This window comes from Engystomops pustulosus, chromosome 6 (assembly GCF_040894005.1).
Source record: "Engystomops pustulosus chromosome 6, aEngPut4.maternal, whole genome shotgun sequence".
In the NCBI taxonomy this organism is placed as follows: Eukaryota; Metazoa; Chordata; class Amphibia; order Anura; family Leptodactylidae; genus Engystomops; species Engystomops pustulosus.
Genome location: NC_092416.1, coordinates 93,416,867 through 93,424,874, shown reverse-complemented (window position 1 = coordinate 93,424,874; position 8,008 = coordinate 93,416,867).

Below are 8,008 nucleotides of genomic sequence, written 5' to 3'. Positions count from 1 at the left end.
TCTCATCTGGCATAGCAGTGTGCTTTCATACTTGGCTAGAAAATAGCCATAGGAGAATCCAAACGGCTTACTTAGGCCTACAATAGCGTTATATATTTTATTTCTGGTTGATCTGCTGGTGGCTGTCCTTGCTGCAGTGCATCTACTACCATATTGTGAGGAATTTGTAGTGAGACTTGCGACCGTTGTGTTTAGCTCTTAGTGATGCACATATCCATCGCAAAGACCGAAGTGGGAAAATTTATTAGGGGTTTGATTTCAATTAGGCACAGTCTGCCATTTACTTTTTATTTTACGTTTATTTTTTCATAACTCAGCGTCATCTCATCTGGCATAGCAGTGTGCTTTCATACTTGGCTAGAAAATAGCCATAGGAGAATCCAAATGGCTTACTTAGGCCTACAATAGCGTTATATATATTTTATTTCTGGTTGATCTGCTGGTGGCTGTCCTTGCTGCAGTGCATCTACTACCATATTGTGAGGAATTTGTAGTGAGACTTGCGACCGTTGTGTTTAGCGCTTAGTGACGCACATATCCATCGCAAAGACCGAAGTGGGAAAATGTATTAGGGGTTTGATTTCAATTAGGCACAGTCTGCCATTTACTTTTTATTTTACGTTTATTTTTTCATAACTCAGCGTCATCTCATCTGGCATAGCAGTGTGCTTTCATACTTGGCTAGAAAATAGCCATAGGAGAATCCAAACGGCTTACTTAGGCCTACAATAGCGTTATATATATTTTATTTCTGGTTGATCTGCTGGTGGCTGTCCTTGCTGTAGTGCATCTACTACCATATTGTGAGGAATTTGTAGTGAGACTTGCGACCGTTGTGTTTAGCGCTTACTGACGCACATATCCATCGCAAAGACCGAAGTGGGAAAATTTATTAGGGGTTTGATTTCAATTAGGCACAGTCTGCCAGTTTCTTTTTATTTTACGTTTATTTTTTTAATAACTCAGCGTCATCTCATCTAGCATAGCAGTGTGCTTTCATACTTGGCTAGAAAATAGCCATAGGAGAATCCAAACGGCTTACTTAGGCCTACAGTAGCATTATATATATTTTATTTCTGGTTGATCTGCTGGTGGCTGTCCTTGCTGTAGTGCATCTACTACCATATTGTGAGGAATTTGTAGTGAGACTTGCGACCGTTGTGTTTAGCGCTTAGTGACGCACATATCCATCGCAAAGACCGAAGTGGGAAAATTTATTAGGGGTTTAAATTTCAATTAGGCACAGTCTGCCATTTACTTTTTATTTTACGTTTAATTTTTCGTAACTCAGCGTTATCTCATCTGGCATAGCAGTGTGCTTTCATACTTGGCTAGAAAATAGCCATAGCAATAGGATAGCATCGTTTGGTTTTAAAAACTAAAAAACACAAAAAAAAACAAAAAACACAAAAAAACACAAAAAATTTTTAAAAAAAAATTAAAGTTATAACTTTCATTTTCAAAATGTTTAACCCGAGGGCTAGGGGTAGAGGACGAGGGCGGGGACGTGGGCGTCCAACTACTGCAGGGGTCAGAGGACGTGGGTCCCTGCTGATGAGGGAGCAGGGGAACGCCGCAGAGCTACACTCCCTAGGTTCATGTCTGAAGTTACTGGGACTCGTGGTAGAGCACTGTTGAGGCCAGAACAGTGCGAACAGGTGATGTCGTGGATTGCCGACAATGCTTCGAGCAATTTGTCCACCAGTCAGTCTTCCATGCAGTCCACCCATGTCACCGAAATCGGCACTCCTCCAGCTCCTGCACCTCAGCCTCCTCCCCCCCAGTCTGCCCCCTCCCAGGAAAATTTGCCATTTGAACCGGCATACTCTGAGGAACTGTTTTCTGGACCCTTCCCACAGTCACAAACCACTTGTCCGGTTGCTGCTGAGCAATTTTCCGATGCCCAGGTTTTCCACCAGTCGCAGTCTGTGGGTGATAATGACCTTCTTGACGTAGTGGAAGAAGTGTGTAAAGAGGTGTCGGACGATGAGGAGACACGGTTGTCAGACAGTGGTGAAGTTGTTGTCAGGGCAGGAAGTCCGAGGGGGGAGCAGACTGAGGGATCGGAGGATGATGAGGTGACAGACCCAAGCTGGGTTGAGAGGCCGGGTGAACACAGTGCTTCTGAGACGGAGGAGAGTCCTCGACCAGAACAGGTTGGAAGAGGCAGTGGTGGGGCCAGACGGAGAGGCAGGGCCAGAGCAGGTGCATCAGCGCCAAATGTGTCACGTAGTGAAGCTCCCGTGGCGAGGGCTCCCGCGGCGAGGGCTAGATTTTCAGAAGTCTGGAGGTTCTTTAAGGAAACACCGGATGACCGACGGACTGTGGTGTGCAACCTTTGCCAAACCAGGATCAGCAGGGGTTCCACCACTACTAGCTTAACTACCACCAGTATGCGCAGGCATATGAATGCTAAACACCCCACTCAGTGGCACCAAGCCCGTTCACCTCCGGCCGTGCACACCACTGCTTCTTTCCTCTGTGTCAGCTGATAGTCAGCCCCCTGCCCAGGACCCTGGCACAAAAACCCCATCGTCGCCTCCACGATCCTCCACAGCATCCACCAGCGTTCAGCTCTCCATACCCCAGACGCTGGAGCGGAAACGGAAATATAGTGCAACCCACCCGCACGCCCAAGCCCTTAATGTCCACATCTCCAGATTGCTTAGCCTGGAGATGCTGCCCTATAGGCTAGTAGAGACCGAGGCCTTTCGCAATCTTATGGCGGCGGCCGCCCCTCGTTATTCGGTCCCCAGCCGCCACTACTTTTCCCGATGTGCCGTCCCAGCCCTGCACCAGCACGTGTCAGACAACATCATCCGTGCCCTGACCAACGCCGTTTCTGACAAGGTCCACCTGACCACGGACACGTGGACGAGTGCTGCTGGGCAGGGCCACTATATATCGCTGACGGCACATTGGGTTAACTTGGTGGAGGCTGGGACCGAGTCTGACCCTGCGGCTGGTCATATACTGCCGACGCCGAGGATTGCGGGGCCTACCTCGGTCCAGGTCTTTCAGGCCTACTATGCCTCCACCTCCTCCTCCGAACTACCATCCGTGGGCATGGCGCCATCAGTCGCTAGCTGTAGGCACAGCAGCAGTGCCGTCGCTAAGCGACAGCAGGCGGTGCTCAAACTGCTGAGCCTAGGCGATAAAAGGCACACCGCCCAAGAACTATTACAGGGCATCACGGCGCAGACTGATCTATGGCTGGCACCGCTGAACCTGAAGCCGGGCATGGTTGTGTTTGACAACGGCCGTAACCTGGTGGCGGCTCTGCAACTCGGCAGACTGACACATGTGCCATGCCTGGCCCATGTGTTAAATCTCATAGTTCAGCGTTTCCTCAAGACATACCCCAATCTGTCTGATTTGCTCACGAAGGTGCGCCGCATCTGAGCGCATTTCAGGAAGTCCAGCACAGATGCTGCCACTCTCAGGGCAGCGCAGCGCCGCCTCCAACTGCCCACTCACCGACTGTTGTGCGACGTGCCCACCAGGTGGAATTCAACATTAACCATGTTACCAGCAGCGCAGAGCGATTGTAGACTGCCAGATGTCAACTTCCACCAGAACTGGTAGTCAGGCCAGTCAGCTTCCTCGAGTCTACAATGAGGAGTGGACGTGGATGTCTGATATCTGTCAGGTGCTGAGTAACTTTGAGGAGTCAACACAGATGGTCAGTGGCGATGCCGCCATCATCAGCCTCACCATCCCGCTGCTTGGCCTGTTGAAAAACTCTCTGATCAGCATGAAGTCGGAAGCTTTGCGCTCGTCACAAGAGACGGGGGAAGAAGATTCCCTCGTTGATAGCCAAAGCACCCTTAGGTCTGTTTCTCAGCGCATATCGGAGGAGGTGGAGGTGGAGGAGGATGAGGAGGAAGAGGAGGAGAATGTTGGCGAGACACAAGAGGGGACCATTGTTCAGTCCTTCACTGTTCAGCGTGTATGGGCAGAAGAAGAGGAGTTGGAGGAGGAGGAAATGGACAGTCAGGCCAGTGAGGGGAGTGAATTCTTGCGCGTTGGTACTCTGGCGCATATGGCAGATTTCATGCTAGGCTGCCTATCCCGAGACACTCGCCTTCAAAGAATTTATTCCAGCACCGATTACTGGGTATTCACTCTCCTGGACCCACGGTACAAGCAAAATCTTTCCACTCTCATCCCTGGAGAGGAAAGGAGTGTGAGCATGCATGAATACCAGCAGGCCCTGGTGCACAAGCTGAAACACTATTTCCCTTCTGACAGCGCTAGCGGCAGAGTGCGTAGTTCTGCGGGACAAGTAGCGAGGGAGAGTAGGCGAGCAGGCAGCTTGTCCAGCACTGGCAAGGGTACGCTTTACAAGGCTTTTGCCAGCTTTATGTCACCCCAGCAAGACACTGTCACCTGTCCCCAGTCTCGGCAGAGTAGGGCTGATCTTTACAGAAAGATGGTGAGGGAGTACGTAGCTGACCATACCATCGTCCTAAATGATCACACAGCTCCCTACAACTACTGGGTTTCAAAGCTGGACATGTGGCACGAACTGGCGCTGTACGCCTTGGAGGTTCTTGCCTGCCGTGCCGCTAGCGTGTTGTCCGAGCGGGTTTTCAGTGCAGCTGGTGGCATCATCACCGATAAGCGTACACGCCTGTCGACTGACAGCGCTGACAGGCTGACGCTTATTAAGATGAATAAAGCCTGGATTTCTCATAATTTCCAATCTCCACCAGGTGAAGGAAGCTCAACCTGAATAATTTATGCCTCCTCCTCATTTTCCTCCTTCTCCTCCTCTTTGTACACTAAAGCAGAGGAAACTGGCTATTTTTTGACAGGGCCCACTGGCTCTAGCTATAGTACTTTATGCATTTAATTTTTCTGGAGGGCCACCTACCTGGTCCTCTGTTTTAAACAATTTTTGGGAGTGCCACATACAGGCACTCAATCTATTAAATTTTTCTGGAGGGCCACCTACCTGCTCCTCTGGTTTGAAAACTTTTTTGGACTGCCACATACAGGCACTCAATCTATTTCATTTTTCTGGAGGGCCACCTACCTGCTCCTCTGGTTTGAAAACTTTTTTGGACTGCCACATACAGGCACTCAATCTATTTCATTTTTCTGGAGGGCCACCTACCTGCTCCTCTGGTTTGAAAACTTTTTTGGACTGCCACATACAGGCACTCAATCTATTTCATTTTTCTGGAGGGCCACCTACCTGCTCCTCTGGTTTGAAAACTTTTTTGGACTGCCACATACAGGCACTCAATCTATTTCATTTTTCTGGAGGGCCACCTACCTGCTCCTCTGGTTTGAAAACTTTTTTGGACTGCCACATACAGGCACTATCAAAATTAAATTGTCTCCATAGCAGCCTCCACACTTTGTCTCCATTGCTACCTCCAAAAGTCGTCCATATAGCTGCCTCCATACATCGTCCCCTTATCATACGAGGTGTGTCAGGCAGAAATTTGGGTTGTTTTCATGGATTCCACATCAAAGTTGTTAACTTTGTCGCCACCCTGCTGTGTAATCCACAAAATATACTGGCAAACTTTTACCATTTACGGATATTATTTCAGCGCTATTTGCGCATCTGTTTACATTCCCCTCACCCGCCATATCCCAAACTTATAAGAACGCTACTACACTTAACTTGATGGAGGCTGGGACCGAGTCTGACCATGGGGCTGGTCATATACTGCCGACGCAGAGGATTGCGGGGCCTACCTCGGTACAGGTCTCAAAGGCCTACTATACCTCCTCCTCCTCCCATTCCCCCTCCACCTCCTCCTCCTCCGAATTACCATCCGTGGGCATGGCGCCATCAGTCGGTAGCTCTAGGCACAGCAGCAGTGCCGTCGCTAAGCGACAGCAGGCGGTGCTCAAACTGCTGAGCCTAGGCGATAAAAGGCACAACGCCCAAGCGCTATTACAGGGCATTCCACATCAAACTTGTTAACTTTGTCGCCACCCTGCTGTGTAATCCACAAAATATACTGGCAAACTATTACCATTTACGGATATTATTTCAGCGCTTCTTGCGCATCTGTTTACATTCCCCTCACCCGCCATATCCCAAACTTATAAGAACGCTACTACACTTAACTTGGTGGAGGCTGGGACCGAGTCTGACCATGGGGCTGGTCATATACTGCCGACGCAGAGGATTGCGGGGCCTACCTCGGTCCAGGTCTCAAAGGCCTACTATACCTCCTATTCCTCCTTCCACCCCTCCTCCACCTCCTCCTCCTCCGAATTACCATCCGTGGGCATGGCGCCATCAGTCGGTAGCTCTAGGCACAGCAGCAGTGCCGTCGCTAAGCGACAGCAGGCGGTGCTCAAACTGCTGAGCCTAGGCGATAAAAGGCACACCGCCCAAGAGCTATTACAGGGCATTCCACATCAAACTTGTTAACTTTGTCGCCACCCTGCTATGTAATCCACAAAATATACTGGCAAACTTTTATAATTTACCGATATTATTTCAGCGCTTCTTGCGCATCTGTTTACATTCCCCTCACCCGCCATATCCCAAACTTATAAGAACGCTACTACATTTGATCTTATACAAAAGGTTCTTAGAAGTGCTGTTTGGGGAGTAGCCTAGAGACAGGGGCTTGGATTGGCGAAAGCTCGCCTGGAAGTGGAGCGCCAGCTCCATCCCAAGATCCAACTAACATAGTTTTAACTGCAGCACCTTTAATCTACTACTAGTTCACTGCCTCCATAATAATAATAATAATAATCTTTATTTATATAGCGCCATCATATTCCGTAGCGCTTTAAAATCATAGGAAACAAATACAAATGTAATGTAACAGAGCACAACATTTGTATGGAACAACAGGAGTGAGGTCCCTGCTCGCCAGAGCTTACGGTTTATGAAGATGATGGGGTAACACGAGGTAAAAGAATATTTAATGGTCAAGCCATTCTTCTTAGGGAATAGAACAAAATATAATAAATGGAATTGCTGTCGCTTGAACCACTCAGCCGTCATCTTATATACCAGGTCCAGGGTGAATGGGACTGCAGAGAAGTCTGGTGCCTGTTGGTTGCTGGATAACAGATGGGAGGACGACACAGGACGGGTTAGTAGAAGAGTTAAAACTTCATGCAGTTAATGAGTGTTATAGGCCTGCCTAAAGAAATGGGTTTTAAGAGCACGTTTTAAACTTTGGAGGTTAGGTATTAGTCTGATAGTCCGGGGCAGAGCATTCCATAGAATTGGTGCAGCTCTAGAGAAGTCTTGGAGACGCGAGTGGGAGGTCCGCACTAGGGTAGAGGTTAATCTAAGATCACTGGCGGATCTAAGAGCACGGGTTGGGCGATAGACTGAGATAAGAGAGGAGAGGTAGGGGGGTGCAGCATTATACAGAGCTTTATGGATGAGGGTTATTATTTTAAACTGTATACGAAAGGAGACTGGCAGCCAGTGCAGCGACTGGCATGAACTGTAGGCATACATGGTCCCCTTATCAAACGAGCTGTGTCAGGCAGAATTTTGGGTTGTTTTCATGGCTTCCACAACAAACTTGTTAACTTTGTCGCCACCCTGCTGTGTAATCCACAAAATATACTGGCAAACTTTTATCATTTACCAATATTATTTCAGCGCTTCTTGCGCATCTGTTTACATTCCCCTCACCCGCCATATCCTAAACTTATAAGAACGCTACTACACTTGATCTTATACAAAAGGTTCTTAGAAGTGCTGTTTGGGGAGTAGCCTAGAGACAGGGGCTTGGTTTGGCGAAAGCTCGCCTGGCAGCGGAGCGCCAGCTCCATCCCAAGATCCAACTAACATAGTTTTAACTGCAGCACCTTTAATCTACTACTAGTTCACTGCCTCCATACATGGTCCCATTATCAAACGAGCTGTGTCAGGCAGAATTTTGGGTTGTTTTCATGGCTTCCACATCAAACTTGTTAACTTTGTCGCCACCCTGCTGTGTAATCCACAAAATATACTGGCAAACTTTTATCATTTACCGATATTATTTGAGCGCTTCTTGCTCACCTC